The 18,373-nt window shown below is 42.7% G+C and overlaps 1 protein-coding gene across 1 annotated transcript in view; it reads right to left on the bottom strand.

Moving 5' to 3' along the window:
• PEAR1 (platelet endothelial aggregation receptor 1) overlaps positions 1 to 8,747 on the bottom strand; it is a 44,696-nt gene extending 35,949 nt beyond the window's left edge. The window contains exon 1 of the mRNA XM_003768142.4: positions 8,538 to 8,747. The gene's annotated coding sequence lies outside the window, so the exon portion shown is untranslated. The remainder of the gene's footprint in view (positions 1 to 8,537) is intronic.
• Positions 8,748 to 18,373: the final 9,626 nt, after the last annotated feature.

Raw genomic sequence — 18,373 nt, 5'->3', positions numbered from 1 at the left:
AAGGGAAGAGACTAGGGAGAGAACAGAGGGGGAAAGAGAAATCTGAGAGAAAATGGAGAGGGAGAAAAAGAGGACAAGAGAATAGAAAGAAGACAATAGGAAAAGAAGAAAGAGGAGAGGGAGAGAAGAAAGGGGAGAGAAGGGAAGAGGGAGAAATGAGAGGACAAGAAGAATTGGAGGGAGAGGTGACAAAAGAATGGGAAAAGGGAGAACAGAAGAAGAGAAGAAAGGAGGGAAAAAAAGAGAGGATTGGGAGGAATGGGGATCGGGAGGGGGTAAGAAGATAAAAAGAAACGGGGAGGGGGAACAGGGAGAGGGGAAAACTACCACAAGAATGTGATCATCGTGGGAAAGAGAATATTTACAGTCAGAGAACTGACACTTCTCTCCTTCCCATCTCCAATAAGAGATCTGGAAATATCTGAGATCCCTGCCAAGAATCCCCCTCCCCCCAGCTGGAGCCTAACTAGATTCCATCAACATCCACTCACCCCAGACTTGGGGTACCATTGTCCCATTAGACATTGCCTACTGCCCAGCACTCGTTCCCATTCTCCTAAAATGCGTCCTTTGGAACCACCTCCTAGAGATCTCTCCTTTACATTAACTGTCCCTCATAGTCCCTCTTGGGTCTAAAGAAGGTTAGAATAATCCTCTGGACAGGGAAATGAATTTCAGCTGAGCAGCCATGAGCTGGCTTACAGCAAGAGCAATACCAATTAGACAATAAGAAGAACTTTCTGGTTTCCTTTCCATTTTGGCTCTGTGGGAGCTCCTCTAGCCCATATTTCCTTCGTGCCTTCATGTCCCACCAGTCCTAATCCCAGGAAAAGCTGCTTCTCATTATCCTAAAGATACCTCAACCCCCAAGTTGATCGGGAACAGAGCTGGGGTTGCAGACGCTGACAGAGAGAAAGGAAACGGGGAAGGAGGGAGCCAGGCGCCCTTAGGGAACCTGATCCCCCCAAGCATTGGGCCATTCTCCAGGAGAGTCACCAGGCCAAGGGAGGGGCAGACATAAAGTTCTGGGCCCAGGTCTGGCTTGATTCCACCTGCTCCCCACAACCCCCATCCATAGTATCTCTGGGATCTCTGGGCGATGGCATGCGTATCTCTGGGCTTCAATCTTCCCTCTTTCTCCCCTATTTCTGTATCTCTAGATCTCTCTCCCCTTGCCTCTATTTCTCTCCCTCTTTCCAAGACTCCACATCTTTTTCATCTTTCTCTCTATTTCTGCTTTTCTATTTTTGACTGTACCTCTCCCACATCTGTCAAGATTTTGTCTCTGCCTCTCTTCCAACTTGTCTCTTTCTTTCTTTCCTTCTTCAATCTTTTCCATTCCATTTTTTTTCTTTCTACTTATCTCCTTCCCAGCTTCCCCATATTTCTCTTTCTGTGTTTCCTACTGTCCTTCTTTACTACCCCCTAACAATGTTAAATGTTTGGGGTCCTTCCCTCACATAGACATAAGTTTCCTTGAAATTTGATTTATGAACTCATAGTCAATAATTTGTCCCTTCCATTCTGCCTTCCCCTGGGGTGAACTAACTCTCTCTCTCTCTCTCTCTCTCTCTCTCTCTCTCTCTCTCTGTGTCTCTGTCTCTCTGTCTCTCTCTGTCTCTGTCTCTCTCTCTTTCTCTGTCTCTCTGTCTCTCTCTCTGTCTCTGTCTCTCTGTCTCTCTCTGTCTGTCTTTCTCCGTCTGTCTCTCTCTCCGTCTCTGTCTCTCTGTCTCTCTCTGTCTTTCTCTGTCTCTGTCTCTCTCTGTCTCTCTGTCTCTGTCTCTGTCTCTGTCTCTCTCTCTCTCTCTCTCTCTCTCTCTCTCTCTCTGTCTTTCTCTCTCTCTCTCTCTCTCTGTCTCTCTCTCTCTCTCCCTCTCTCTCTGTCTCTCTGTCTCTCTCTCTCACACACACACACACACTTTTGAATTCTCATGTTTTTGGTTAACTCAAGTTCTTGAACAACTGGAAGTTGTGGGAGATAAAGTACTAGATTTGAAGCCTAAAAAACTTGACTTCAAACCCTGTCTGAAATATTTGCTAATTGTGACTATGAAAAAATATCACCTAACCTAAATGAGCTTTGATTTCTTCACTTGTGGAATAGAGATATTTCTGGCATCTATCACACAAAGTTGTTGTAGGACCCAAGTAAGATAAAGTATCAAGTGACTTATAAACCTTAAAACATCATAAAAAAGGCAATTAGGTGGCTCAATGGATAACTTACATTTGCTTCAGTTTCCTCAACTGTAAATAAAGTGAGAATAAAAAAATAGCAATTCCCTCTCAGGGGTGTTGTGGGGATTAAAAGAGATAATATTTGTAAAGCGTTTAGCAGTGTCTAGCATATAGTGGGTGGTATATAAATGCTAGCTATTATGATTATTTATATACACATAAAAGTGGTTATTATTATTATTTATACTTTCCCCTCCCGTAAACCCGTCCCTGTTCCAGATAATAAACATGAAGCCAACCAGAAACAAAGCAGACTCTGGCCCACAAGTAGTGGGATAGGAAGTGTTAGTGTGAGTTGCTTGATGGTCAGGAAGCACTGGGTGGTGACCAAGAGGGGGCGGGTCTCAGCTGAGTTCTGTAGTTCAGGAAATAAGAGCTTGAGGGTCCCTGGACCAAAGTGTTTACTCATCAGGAAATGTGAGAGCTGGGCCTTGGGTGGGCAGAGGGAGGCAAGGAAAGAAAAAGAGATACCCCAGCTCAGATTGCCACAAGGCTGGGGAGTGAGTGGAACCTATTGCTGCAATAAGAGTATGGATTAGACAATCTGCCTTGGAATGGAAATTAAACCATGTTACTATACATACACACACCCCTCCCCTACTGCACACAGTCAAAAACATGGCGTCTACTTATTGCCTATAAGAGGAAAGCTAAATTTCTTAGCCCAGTTTTCAAAACATTACAAAATCTAGTCCCAAATTTTGTTGTTAAGTTGTGTTTGATTTTTCATGACTCCATTTGGGATTTTCTTGGCAGAGATACTGCAGTCATTTACCATTTCCTTTTCCAGCTCATTTTACAGATGAGGAAACTGAGGTGAACAGGGGTAAGTGACTTGCCCAGGGTCATATAGCTAAAACTCTTCTCAACTCCAGTTCTTGCATTCTATCTATTGCACCAGCTAGCTGCCCTAAGGGCCAAACTGTATCTCCCACTAAATTCTTGTAGCAACTCTCCACTTTAGCCAGTCCAGCTCAGTTTCCTGTTTGCCTTTTTTATTCTTACTTTTGCTTATGCTGTTCCCTCAACAAATCCCTCTTAAACAGTCTCTATATTCTGTAATTTTACCTACCCTTTGAAGTTAAGCTCAAATATTACTTGATCCATAAAACCCTTTACTGATTACCCCAGTTGGAGTGATTGCTCCCTCTGAACTCCTGAAAGCTCTTAATATCTATATGATTCATTTCAATTAACCATTTTAAAAGAACCTACTATGTGAATACCTATTGTGAGGTCTTTCAAGGGCCCTCCCTTGGAACCCTCAAGGAGCTACATTCTACAAGGGCACAAATTATATGCTTGATACTCATCTGAGTCGGGAGAGAGCTTTCATATCTGAAGGGATCAGAAGTCTCATGTGGGAGTGGTATCTAAGCTAAAGATTGCAAGAGACTCAGGGGTCACTTACTAGATCCTGAGCACATTCAGCCTCATTCTTTGAAGGCAACATTTTTTTTAATGGAAAGACCACTGACCCCAGAGAGTCCTGGGGATAACCTTAGGAGGCTAGAGAGAGAAGCTGTAACAAACAAATCATCTTCTCTCTGAGGGGCAGCTAGGTGATGGTTAAAACACTGGGCTTGAAATCAAGAAAACTCATCTTCCTGACTTCAAATCTGACCTCAGGTGACTCACTAGCCATATCAATCTAAGCAAGTCACTTAACTCTGTATGCCTCAGTTTCCTTATCTGTAAAATGAGCTGGAAAAGAAAATGGCAAACCACGTCAGTTTCTTTGCCCAGAAAACCCAATGGAGTCATGAAGAGTCGGACAGGATTCAACAATGACATCTCTCTGAGCCCATTTCTTCATCTGTAAAACAGAGATAATGATATGTTCACTGCTTATCTCATTGGATTATTGTAAGGAAAGCACTTGATAAGTCTTAAAGGTAAATAGAAATGTAAGCAACGGAGCTGATGGAAATGTGATGCATTTCCCATGAATATTTCCAGTCTTCTTAGGTAAATTGTAAGCTCCTTAGAGCAAGAGCTGTTTTATTCGTCTATCTGCTCAGCACCTAGCACAGTTCGGAAGCACAATTAGGCACATATGCCTAATTGGATGATGATGATTTCCACATGGTGAATTGAGAACAGAGAATTAGAGGAAGAGATGAAACTAAGGAGTCTCATAGACTAGAGACGGGTGGATGAATATAATGATCTTAGGAGGGTCCGACTCCTCTTTCTGTTTCAACTCCAGCCCCAACTGTAAATATCTCAGGGAGCCAAATTCTCAATTCAATTCCTATCCTATTCTTACCTTGGTCCCCAGCTTTGTACTGATCCTATTTATGGCCCATTTGATCACTCTAAATTTTTTCTTTCAGCCCTAATAAATTCCCATTTTTATTAAAAGCGAAAGAGAGGTGAGGAATTTAGTGGCTTCCTACTTAGTCTCTTCCAGGTTCATTAGACTAGATAATAAAAGTCTGAAGTTAAACTCCAAGTTCTCTCAACTTCAAAGTTGGTATTCATTCTTCTTTGTTAGGATTACAAGAGGTCAACTTGAAGTTAGTACTTACCAACTATTGTCAAGGACTGATGTCCCCTTTGCCCTGACCCTGGAAACCCTGACTGCCCAGTCTTGCCAGAGGAATGTTAACTATCTGAACTTCAAGTTCCTTTGTTATGAGTGGTCCATGATGAGGTGGGGAAGGAAGGACATTGAGTCATCTGGAACTGAGTCACCTGGGGGGCACCCTAATCCTCCCATCTCTCCATCCCACTAGTCTCAGATACCCTGGGTCCTTATTGTCCGTTCTACAATGATATCCCTACCAACTTCTAGGACCAGAAATGGTGCTCTTGACTATACCATGTGAGATGTGGCCCAGGGATGGAAAGGATGAAGACTGAAGCAGAGGAGAGGAAAGTGAAAGGGCCTGAGAGGTCCCAAGATGCCTCCAATTCTCCCCTTTATTTCTCTTAACCTGTTGTCTCTTTGCCTCTCTCACCGATGTCTCATTATGTGTCACTTCAGTCTCTATAGCTCTTTATGTCCTAGCCCCTAAACTCCCATCTGGGTTTCTCTTTCTTATTTTTTCTCCTTGAAATTTTTTAAAATTTCTATCATCTGTGTTTTTCTGAGCTCTTTCTGCATCCTGTCTCCTTTATCTTCTCTTCCCTTTGCAGTCTTTTGGGGCTTTCTTGGTTTCTCTGCTTATCCTTTTTGTGTGTGTTTTGGCCTCTCCATATCCATTTCTGTCCTTTTCTTTTCTTACTTCCTCCAGTTTGTCTTTCCTCTTTTTGCATTCTTTGTCTTTCTCTACACGCTCCCTTTAACCTTCTTTCTCTGTCTCTATTTTGTCTTTCTTAATTTTCTTTCATCATTGTATCTTTCTGTTTTTCCCCCTCTTTGCTGTCTCTCCCATTTTGCTCCTCTCCAACCTCTCTTACTCCCTCCATCTCTCTCTCCTCCCTCCCTCCTTCCTTCCCTCTCTCTCCTCTCTCTCTCATTCTTGCTCTTGCTCTTCCTTTATGTGTCTGTGCCTTTCTTTCTGTCTCTGCTTCTCTCTCTTTTTCTCTATCTCCTTCAGATCTGTCTTCTGTCTGTGTGTGTGTGTATCTGTCTCTATGTGTATTGGTCTCTGTCTCTATTTTTCTCTCTGTGTGTTTCTGTCTTTTTTCCTCTATCTTTCTTTCAGTATCTCTCTGTCTCTGCTATCTCTCTTCCTTCAGTATCTGTCTATGTCTCTCTCTGTCTTTCTCTTTCTCTCTGTCTCTGTCTCTTTTAATTTCTCTCTATCTCTATCTGTTTTTCTCTGTCTCTCTGTATGTGAATGTGTGTCGATCTCTGTCTCTCTCTGTCTTTCTCTCCTTCAGTATCTCTCTGTCTCTGTCTTTCTGTTTGTTTCTCTCCATCTACGTGTTCATCTGTTTGTCTCTATCTCTGTATCTCCTTTTTCTGTCTCCTCTCTAGTTTCTATTTCTTTATATCTCTCTCTGTCTCTCTGCATTCTTTCTCTGCACACACTGTCTCTTTCTTTCTCCTCTTAGGCCTCTTTCTTCCTATTTTTCTGCTTTCTTTAAGTCTCTTCTCTCTGCCCTTCTCTTATTTTACTTCCCTCCCCAGTACTGCTTCAAGCCTTGCCCCTTTCCCTCTTTATTCCCTTAATTCTTCATTTTGCACCAGGAGCTAAGAGCTGACCTGACTCATTAATGAGAACTAAAAGACTAATGGTTGCCAAGATAACCAATGCTAATTTCACTTGAAGTCTTCCATATCTTAACCCCAGAGCTTGGTGAGATTTTGTTAATGGCAGCATTTAATATCCGTGGCAGGTGAGTAGAGAAGAAATTAGGAAGTTAGCATTTAAATTTTATATACCAGTTGCTTCAGCTGAAGGCTCTGCCTACCCTAAATCTAGCCTTCCTAGTCTGCTCATCCTCCCATCCCCACCCCACCATTAGTCCGTAGTCTCTACTCCCTACAAACTGGGAGGATATGGGGAAAACAAGACCATAAAGCTCTATCTGACTCCAGGTTTCCGATTGGTAGACAGAGTTGTCCGGAATGGAGAAAGTTTCCTTTTCTGGGAGAGTCTGATAGGAGAGGAGGGGAATAAAATACCAACATTCCCCACCCCCCCTCCACACACACCCTCTTCTCCACCCCATTCCTCATCTCCCAGGAAAGGAAGATGGGAGGAAAGAGCCCTACCATCCTAATTTTTAGCCACCACAGAGAACAACTCAACAAACAACTCAATTACAATAAATGGAATGGGAAGTTAGATTATAGGAAGAACTTCCCAGTAGCCAAGAATGGGAGAAATATGATGGAATTTCTTTGGAAGAGAGGAAGCTCTCACTCTCCACAGACACACACACATACACACCCTCAATCATGAACCTAGGATATTTTTGTCCAGATGCAGGGGAATGGATGAGATGAGCTTTCTAACCTCCTATCACCCTCTCTTCTACTACCATAAATAACCAGGGTGAGATGAAATCCAGGGATCCTTTGCCAAATCCTAGAACTGGAACTGCATACCCAATACTCCCCTTCCCCCAGAGCCTGGGAACCTCTGTCCAGCACAGTCTGTTCCCGGTCCTCAGGGACCAGGGGTCAGAACCCAACCCTGCCTGAGAAAAACTGTCCTTAAACGGTTAGCTCAAGAGCATTGGAAAGTTGAACAAGGAATCAGGGAATGGGCTGGGGAAGGAGGAGCTGGGAAATGATCAGCAGGCTTTGAGTCACAAGAGGAATTGGAAGTCTGAACACAATTTAACTCAAGAAACATTTTAAGTGACCACTTTGTACCAGGCATTTAGCTAAAAGTGCTGAGGATATCCCTCCCCATCCCTATCCCCAAGAAAAGGCAAATAGTCCTTGCCCACCAGCAGCTCCCAATCTAATAGAGGAGAAAACCTGTGTCTGGATCTCGTCCTTCTCACTTCACCTGCTCCTCAGCCACATTTGTGCTCCATGACTAGGGACAAGGATATGCAGAATCCCAGTTTTCTCCTACCCTGTACCTCAATTTACTCCCAGATATTCATTATAGGGTTTAAGATATCTGAATTGTATCACTTTCTCTTCTTAGTACCTCAGTTTCTCCTACTCCACCCCTTCAGTGCCCCGCAGGGTCCAGGAACAAACTTTCTTCCAAATGTTAGGAAACAGAAACATAAGAGACTGTGAGAGGAGATCATCCAGAACTGAGCTGGGGTTTGGGTTAGAGCAGTGTTAGATGGGGGCGTGAAGAGGATCCCTTCTTTGCTTAATGAGGAGTAAAGACAAGGAGGGAGGGGAATCATGAAGCTCTGGGGTTCAGCTACAAAAGCCCCCCACTGTGAACTTCAAAAGATACTAATTTGCATATCATTTACATGCAGAGCCATTATTGACTAAAAGTACAAAAGCCCCCAAGCCCTCGCCCCACTCTCCTGCCAGTCTTCCATAGCCCCTGCCCCGGCTCTCAGTCACTTTCCCTTATCCCTCTGTAGGTAATCCTCTGTCTCCTATCCCTTTCTTAACCTAATTCCTACAGAGCTCAGTGTGGGAGGATGAGGCAGTTCAGTTTAGGAAAAAAAACATTTGTAGCACCCCAGGATCTTTCCCCTGGGCGGAGTCATCCAAATCTCCGACCCTATCCCTCTTGTGACCAGACCTTGACTGCCTCCCATTCCTCTGATAGACTACCCCCCATCCCAACTTCTTCTTTAGCCCCAGCACCAAAAGGATCGATCACTCACCTGCTTCAGGCTTTGGGTCACTTGCCTGTGATGCGGGCTACCCCAGTCCCAACTCCTTTCCTATCCTCAGCACCAGAAGGATCACTCACCTGCTTCAGGCTTCGGCTCTCTTGTCTGCCTAGGGTTAGGTCTCTGGGGAAGTTGGGGATACAGGGTCCTGAAGCTGGGGCAAAGGGGCCAAGGTGTCCGAACTGAGCCTGAGCCCGACTGTGGGAGCAGCCGGGGAGGCGGGAGAAAGCAGGGCGCGGTATGGGGAGGGGGGCAGGAAAGGGGTGGGAACTCTGGCCCTCGACAAGGCAGGAAGTTTTGACAAGGAAACTGCGAGCAGTATGGAGGGGAGGGGGATGAGGGAATGGGAGGGAAGACAGAGACAGACAGAAAAGAGACTGATACAGAGGAACTGAGAAAGGCAGAGAGATACATGTAAACAGAGATTCTGAGATCCGGAGGGACTGGAAGGAGATAGCCAGAGCCCCAGAGAAGAGAGACTACAGCACAAAAAATGACCAAAGACAGAGAAACAAAGGTATAGATTAAATAAATAAACACCTGGAAAGAAATTGAGGCAGACATGAGCTATAGGCCCAGAGATTGAATACAGGCAGCCCACATCTCTCCTCTCCTCTCTTCTCCCCTCCTATCCCAGAAAGTTCTGGGAAGGAGTATGAGGGATGAAGGTCTTGGATCCGCCTCCTAGACTGTGGGAGGGAGAATGCCAGGTCACTTTTTATTTCAGATCTGCAATCACCTATGGTGGGAAAGGGGAAGAACAAGCATTTATTAAAATCGACTATGTACAGGCACCGGGCTAAGCACTTTACAAGCGATACCTCATTTGGCTCTCACTCATAATCCTGACAGCCAGGGGCAACTGTTATTATGCTCATTCCTGTTTTATAGTTGAGAGGAATGGTGGTGGAAGGGATTGTTGTTTTGTTTGTTTAAGTGATTTGCCTAGATAATAAATTATCTGAGGCAGAGTTTGAACTCAGGACTTTCTGACTCCAACGAATACATTGAGTCACCAGCTTCCCCTGTTTAGAGCTTCCCCAAGGAGAAGGAACATGAAATCATAAGATTTAGGTGTAGCTGTTCTTAAAGATCACAAACGCCAAGCCTTTCATAAAGGGACACGAGGCTCCACGCTATTCTGGGGTTTTCCTAGAGTCCTAAAGAATGGACCTGTCCCGAGGGTCCCAGTGGTCACTGGGAATCTAAAAGCATCTGTCCACATCTGCCAGATGGTTAGCTACAGGGGAATCCAGGAGAGGAGCTCCATCTGGTGGTTCACGAGACAACCTCCTTAAATAGAAGCGCAGGCCAAAATGTACTAGGGTGCAGCTGGCAAGCGGGACTCCTGGGTCTCTGAGCTTAGAGGGGAGTGGAAGGAGAAGGAGCAGTCCATCTGTTAGCCTAGGAGTTACTCAGTGCTGACTCCAGGTGGAAGAGGTTCCATTAGTCAGAGAGAGAGTTTTTTGTGAAGGACTTTTAAGATCAGGAAAGATCCCTTAAACCTAGAGCACCCTGAAGGTAAATTATTCAGATTTGAGACTGGGGAGTGTTGGGTTGAGCAGGATATACAGCGAAAGAAATTGGACTGTTTTGCTCTTCTTTGCAATGACACAAAACATCTCCAGAGGGCGGCAGAGACCTGAAAACCTAAGCTGGGTGATCTCTAAGCACATTATCTTGGGAAGAAAAAGGACCAGAAAGACCGAGTCCCAGTTTTATGGAAGGATTGGGCAAGGGGAGTGAGAGAAGGACTCCCTTCCTTCTCCCAGACGATCCTGAAAGGGAACAAAAGAGAACCTATCTGGGCTCAAGACCTTCAGTGAGACTCCTGCCTTCCCAAGCCCTGTCCCACTCAGCCCATTGTCTCATCCCCACCTCAAGTTTGCTAAATGGGATCAGGGAAAGGTAGCATTGTGTCTTTCTTCCACCCATTTTCCTTTTGTTGAGTGCGGGGAGGGGGAGAAATTTGTGGCTGGAGGAGAATAAAGCAAAAAGTTTCATCTCTTCCTGCCCCGGAACTTTCTACTAAGGACCTAGAAAGCTTGGTCATGTTGGGGGAGAAAACAGATACATACTTGGAGTCCTCAAATCTTGGATCATTTCCACTGACACAGGTAAGAACACTGGCACCCAGTAATACAAAACCCTGTGTAGAATATCTTACATAGAGCCCTCAAGAGTCACACACATATATGGCATATTACAAGTAACAGCACACACAACCGGAGATTACCTATGGCATATCTAATCACATATATATACACACACACATGTGGAGGCACATAATATATATTTCAATATATCAGTTCTTTGAAGGCAGATAGAATTTTTCTTCCTAAGTCCTTTTTGGTTGATTTAGATGTTCAGATTACTCAGAAAAGCTTAGTCATTCCCAGTTACTCTTTGAATAATATCACTATTATTTTATACAATGTTCTCTTGGTTCTATTAGTTTCACTTTGCAGCAACAAGCATTTATTAAGCACCTACTATTTGCCAGGCACTATACTATTAATTGTTTTCATGAAACAGTTAGGGGATACAGTGGCTAGAGAGCTAGATCTGGAATTAGAAAGAACTGAGTTCAGAAATGACCTAGGGCACTAGCTGTGTGACGTACTGAGCAAGTTACTTTAGTCTCTGTCTGCTCGGTTTCCTCATTCATAAAATGGGGATAATTATAGCACTTAACTATCTGTGTTGTCGTGAGTCTCAAATGAGACATGTTGACAAAGTACTTAACACTGTACCTGGCACATGTAGGCACTTAATAATTGCTTGTTCCCATCCTTTTTTTTTTTTTTTCTGATTAACCACACATAATAGTGTGACCATAAACACTCTTCACACATAATACTGCATGTAATCATATATAACAACAAACAACATGGCGTGCAATGTTGTGTTTAACATTCATCACACACAAAATATGGCAAAGCGTTAAAGCGTCCATGGAGAGATGCACCATATATCATAATCACAGGCCTTGTTAAATTATACTTTTTATATATATATATATATATATATATATATATATATATACATACTTTCTAAGCTATATTTGATAATGTTTACTTGCTATACTTGTAAGAAAGGGTTTCCTATATATTCATCATGGCACACAAAGGATTAAAACACACACTCACTCATATATGCCCCCACCCATATACATATTCACACACACACACACACACACACACACACTCATATCCAGTATTTCTCTCTGCCCAATTAGGCCTTCACTAAATGCTATGGAGGAGGATGCTCACAGATTCATGATGAGATTCACACCCCTTCTTCTCTAAGCCTCTCTTAATGTCTTCCTCAAACTCCATTTTTTTTCTGACCAGCCTGGAATACAACCCTGGAATCTTGATGTCAAGCTTCCCAGCTGAGCCCTCCCCAGTTTCCATGGAGCTCCCTCAGATGATCCCCAGGAGCCCCAGTTTCATGAACTCCCAATAGTCCCTTGAGATCCCTGCTTCCTTCCTTCTGTGGACCCAGGCATCCTATCTCCTAGTGTCCCCTCTCCAAGGGGCTGGAAGCTAGACACTCCAGCTCTCCCCTCCTAGCTTCCCCCTTCTTCATCTCCCCTCCAGCTGTAATTACAGTCCCAGTGCCTGATCCCTCCCCCTCCTCACTGATAATTGGGGTTGATTTAGGGGCGACCAGGGGAGAGGGGGGGGCTAATGGAGCTAGTGGGGGGCAGGCTGGTGATGAAGGGAAGGATGAGAGGCAATTAACAGTCTTGACATCAATGGGAGTTATCTAATGCATTCTCTATGAATAGCTAAGTGTCTTGGTTTGGTGGTGGTGGGAAGCTGCTTCCCCCAACTCTCCAGGAGCTAGCTTTAAGAAGAATCCCAGCTCCAGGGTCCTATCTCACTCTCAGATTCTGGGATAGCAGGAGAGGTGCAAGACAGACAGCAGGGTGGACTTCCTAAAGGATGAGGGAATAGAACAGGGGCTAGGGGAAATACTGGGTGAGTGTTGGTGGAAGGAGTCTAAGGTAGAGTTAGAGGCAGGAGAGATACTTGGAGAAGAGGAGTTGGGATGGGAAGAGGCATGGATTGGGGAAGACTATGAGGTAGAAGAAGGGAGAGTATTCCAGTATTCCCATCTCTCAGTAAGGTCCCCTCCCCCTCAGAGTGCAGGATGAATTCTATCCCTCACTGGGGACTGACTTCTGATTAATACCAACATTAGATATGAACACTCTCCCCTACTGGCCTCTTGGTCATTAATTACCTCCTCTCCTCGCTTCCTAGGGGACAGAAAACAGTGTTCCTTAGGAGGCTAAAGACTCAAGTGTCCTAGCCGCTAGCTCAGAGGGACCTTTCTTTTTTCCTTTTGTTCCAACCTCCTCTTCTTATTTCCCAAGGAAAAGGGAAAGGGAGAAAAGGAAGGAAGGAAGGAAGGAAGGAAGGAAGGAAGGAAGGAAGGAAGGAAGGAAGGAAGGAAGGAAGGAAGGAAGGAAGGAAAATATTATCTTTTTCTTTTATCTCTTCCTCTTTTGTGTGATCAATCTCCTTATACTTTCAATCCCAGGCTCCATGCTCTTTGCCTCCAACTACTTGCTTTCTCTTCCAGAGTCTCTCACTACCTTGGAGAATTCTTTCTTGTGTTCTAACCATCATCCCTCCTGCTACTACTTTCTCAAGAATCTTATTTATACATGTCAAACTAAACAGAAATTGAAGTCTTCAGATTTTAGTCCCAAAGGAGGAACATATACATAGCCATATACTCAAACACAGAAATTCACTTAGACACATATACAAACTTATGTTCTTTTATGTATACTTACATACATACCAGATAGACTACATAGACACACAAATACACACCAAGGGTGTCAAGATGATCATAGGATCAACCTAACTTGGGAGACAGGGTGTAAGATACGTGATACTCAAGATATATATTTTAATATCCTCAGACAATGAACATACAGGACAGTATTGAGGGGGCTAAAATGTCACAGAGAGTGAGTGACTTGCTATTGAAGAGGTACATGTTTGGAAGGAAATCTCTTGGCCTGAAGGTTGATACTTCGGTATCTTTTCCCTATGTCTAATTTCTAACATTATTATGTATATGTTAAGGGATTAATAGGTATTGTAAATACCAGGTCACATTCAGGCTTGCTGCCCAGGAGTTACTTCATCTCTCTTTAATCTCTACTGAACGAGGTATAAAATTTCCTAGACAAGATTAACTCTGACAAGGTAAAAGCCAGCCTTGCCCTTGGGTCTTGATTGGTCCCTGTGGTCCTTTCTTTTCCCACTAGGATGATGAAGTTTCTACCTAAGGAATCGAAATAGTAATGAAAAGCAACAGGTTGATTGTTCATAGGTCATCCTTGGTCTTAGGCTTGGTCTCTCTTGGCCACTGACAGAAAATACTAGAGAAAGAATGAGGGGAACTGACAAGGATAGCACATGTGAATGGACTATGTTTCCTAAAAAGAGCTCTGCCCATCTATTTGACCTCTTCAGGGAATCATTTGCATGACAAAAACGATAACAAAACATTGATAACAATAAAAACGAATACAAAATGACTCCAGGTAAAGATAGAGAAAAGGTTCTCCTAAGAGAGAGAAGTTTCTTCTGCAAGGGAGAATAAAAAAGAAGAGCACTGTCACTGTGATGGAAGATTTGGAAGATATGGAAGTCACTATCCAGTCAATGATACTGTGAATCCTGTCGATTCTATAGGTCCAAAGAGAAAGTACAGTCTTTTAGAGGCTGGGCTTGACTCTAGCAGCTTCAAGTTCTTTCCCTGGGAAGGAGCTCTCCTAGGTAGTATTTTAAGTCTGTAGAACTAGACAAAGTCCTTGGGGAAAGCATAAATTCACCAGAGATGAGATTACTTGATTCTCTTACAGTCTTAAGTTATTATCTCCTTGGGGTGGGGTAGAGAGGAAGGTTTATTGAACTAAATACTAATAGAGTAGAGGTCTATAAATCCTTGTAGAAGGTATAAGCCCACCACGGGAAGGAGAATTATCCTAGCTCAGGTATGAGTCCTTTGCGTTTCCTGCTAAGCCAAGTAAAACTTGTCCTATATTTGACATTTTGTTAGCCTGAGTGCTTGCTTGGGAATCGAAGACTTTTTTTAGACAAGAGTCAAATTTGTATATTCCCAGGGTAAATTGGGTGGAAGTACAAAGCAAAGATGTTATTGAGAGTGGCCTCTAATGTGAGCCCCAGTCTTTATGGTCACAGAGACTATAACTGAATTGAACAGAATTGAACGGTGCTTTGCATGTAATTGATGCTTAATAAATGTTGAATTCAATTAAATTGAGTAAAGGCTTTGCTTTGGTGAAGGGGATGAATGTATGCATATGAGTTTCAAGTCTCTTTCAACTGCTGGTGTCTCTCCTTGGGTCACCTGGGAAATTAGGAGCAAAGGAGACTAGTAATCTCGGTCCCTTAGAGATAATAGTTTGAAATATGGATACATGATATACTTACACACATTTCTTTCCTAAGAGGGAAGAGGAAGGAACTGCCTGCCCTACTCCAACAAACCTCCAGCTCCTCAGTCTGAAACAGAAGTAGAGATCCCCATCTGCTTTCAAATCTGTTCCCGGCACAGAATAGGGACCCCTCCACTCAGCTCTGAGTCTTGCAGACTAAGAACATTCCAGTCACCTCTGTGGTTTTGTTTTTCCACAGAGGCCCTTCTTCCCTTTCTCTTTTCCCACAAACACCCTTCTGCTTCTCAGACACTGATCTCAAAGCCCCTTTCTTAGAGGGGGACCCAGGCATCCTGTTCCATGTGGGGGTGGGGGGGAGGGATGAGTCTATTGAGTTGGTACTAAGCCACCCTCCTCCCAGCTCGTTTATAAGGCCAAGTGAGTCTGGAGACACGACAATCGATATCCCTCAAAGATGAAGACGCTAATAACTTTATCCCCTCTTGTCCTCCGCCTCTCACTTACATTAGCTCCAACCACAGGCCCCAGGCAGCTGGGACCTGCAGTGGGAGGGATTTGAGTTGATCTCTGGGCAGAGATGGGAGGTAACCCCTTCGGGCCCGATTGAGGGGAGGGTGAAGGTTAGACTGTAGGAAGAACTACCCAACATTTCCAGCTGGGAAACCCAGAAAGAAAAAGGGGTTGTCAAAGAAGGTTGGGCTAAAGAAGGCTCAGGAAAGGCTTCAGAAGGCCATCTACAGTCAGAGAGAAGACTGTGAGAACTGAGTGTGGATCACAACATAGCACTTTCACCCTTTTTGTTGTTGTTTGCTTACATTTTATTTTCTTCTTCATTTTTTCCTTTTTGATTTGATTTTTCTTGTGCAGCACGATAATTGTATAAATATGTATACATATATTAGATTTAACATTTTTAAAAAACATGTTTAACATATATTGGATAGTAATCTATTAATAGTAATTACTATTATATTATTATATATATTATATATTATATAATTACTATTAATAGTAATTTTGGATAGTAATGCTATTTAGGGGAGAGGGCACAGGGAAGGAGGGGAAAATTTGTAACACAAGGTTTTGCAAGGGTCAATGTTGAAAAATTATCCATACATATGTTTTGAAAATAAAAAGCTGTAGTAAAAAAAATAAACTTTTTTTTTTTAAAAAAGGAAAAGTCTTTTCTATTCCCTTCATCCATATTGAAAGACCCCAACCTTGGACTCTTTCATTATACACCCCACCTCACAAGCTCTTTGCTCCCACCCGTAACTCCAAGGTTGACAGGTCCAGCTGATGTGTATTGGGGGAAGAGTTGGTTTATCCTGTGGCCTTCATAAAGTAATAATAGGAGTTTATATGCCCATATTGCTTTAAGATTTAAAAAGTACAACAACCTTGTTAAATAATACACTTTATTATACTCATTTTGTAGAAGAAGAAACTGAGATGAAGGGGGGGAAGGTGACGACTCATCTAAAGGCATATATTTAGTAAAAGGCAGAGGGAGCTAGATTAGAATCCTGGTTTATGGACTCAAAATTCTAGGATTCTTTACCAACATCTTCTTACCCTACAGTGTTGCCTTCTATCAGAAGGAATGAGATACACAGTTGCAGATGAAGGAATGGTACTTAGACATTTAGACTATAAATCCATACATTTAGAATTGAGAGGGACTTTAGAGGTCATCTAGCCTGATTCTTCCATTTTACAGATGAAGAAAATGAACACAGAGTCTTAAAGTGACACAAAGGCGACAAAAATAGTAAGTGACCTAGCTAGGATCTCAATGTCTGATGCTCTGCTTCCAAAGCCAAGGTTCTTTTCCATATTATTCCTTTTCTTCCTCCCTCCTTTCCCCATCTCCCAACTCTCCCCTCAAGACCAGCAAGAAGAGTCAAGATGGAATATAGTATGTCTGACTCTCCTCAGCTTCAAGGCCCTCTATGGTCTTCTCCCACTAAGGTGCTTTGAGATCAGCACCAGGGATTCAGATCAAAGGGGCTTCAAAAGTTTATGAAGAAAGAAGAACAAATTTCTCATATACTACTCCTTTTCCCAAACAGCAGCTGCTTGGGGAAGGTAGAGGACTGAAAGGAGAAGGAAAGGAAATGGGATGAAATCTTGTTTTTCACATGCAACTTTACCTACCCCATTTTGTCCCCTTATCCATCAGCCATACTTGTCATTTCCTCCTGGTTGGGACCTCAGAAGCTGGGGGGAAGTAGAGCTTGCTGGCTTGCAGAAGGGATGATTTGGGAGAGGAATGAGAGTTTGGGAGGGGGGCTGAGGAACAATAGAAAAAGAAGTCCTCTTGCAGGTAGAAGGAGAAATATCTTGCCTCAAGGAACCCCAACCACAGGCAAGGGCTTTAGGAAGTTCTGTGCCTTGGTTTCTAAAAAGTGTTAACTTGCCTTGTATCTGTCTGTGTTACATTGTGTCTCTGCTGTTATTTTTTAAAATATGTTTCTACTTCTATGTGTCTGTTTCTCTATCTCTGAGACACAGGAGATGTATACATTGTTCCAGTCTTGTCTGATTCTATGAGTTCCGAATTTGACTCCTATCTAAAAAAAGTCTTCAGTTCCCAAGCAAGCACTCAGGCTAACAAAATATCAAATATAGGACAAGTTTTATTTGGCCTAGCAGTCCCCCATTTGGGGTTTTCTTGGCAGCAATACTGGAAAGGTTTGTCATTTCCTTCTTTGTCTCATTTTATAGATGAGAAAATTGAGGCAAAAAGAGTTAAGTAACTTGCTCAAGGTCACACAGCTAGTGAGTGTCTAAGGCAATATTTGAATTCTGGAAGATGAATCTTTCTGACTTTAGACTTTTCATTATCCACTGTGGCCACCTAACTACCCCTAAAAATTCTGGATAATCCAAGAAGACTTGGATTATAATTCTGCTTTACCTGTCTCAGTTTTATCAATTGTAAAATGAGGATGATATAATAACTTCCAGGATCATTTTAAGAATCAAATGTGATTAATAAATGTGGAAATAAGTTTAGAAGAATTGCACATGGAATTTGTATTTATATTATTGGATTTTATATAGGATTGCTTGCTATTTAGAGGAGGGGCGAAAGAGGGAGAAAATTTATGGAAATAAAACATAAGATTTTGCAAGAGTGAATGTTGAAAGCTATCTTTGCATGTATTTGGAAAAATAAAAAGCTATCATTGTTTTAAAAAAAGAATTAAATATGATATTAGTAAAAACGCTGAGCTCAGTGTCTGACATATAGTAGGTGTTTAATGGATGCTTGTTTCCTTCCCCATTTACTAGTTGAGAAATCTTGAGAAAGTTACTTCACTTAGATAAACTCCAGTTTTCTCATCCATAATATGAGGGGGCTGACCTAGATGCACCCCTCCAGATCTAATTCCTATGTTTCTGTATACCTCTGTGTTTAGATCATTATCTCTTTTTCTATCTCTCAAGATATCTATTTCT

The sequence above is a fragment of the Sarcophilus harrisii genome, chromosome 4 (assembly GCF_902635505.1).
Source record: "Sarcophilus harrisii chromosome 4, mSarHar1.11, whole genome shotgun sequence".
Lineage (NCBI taxonomy): Eukaryota > Metazoa > Chordata > Mammalia > Dasyuromorphia > Dasyuridae > Sarcophilus > Sarcophilus harrisii.
The sequence above is the reverse complement of the archived record's forward strand: the minus strand, read 5'-3'. Positions and strand labels throughout refer to the sequence as shown.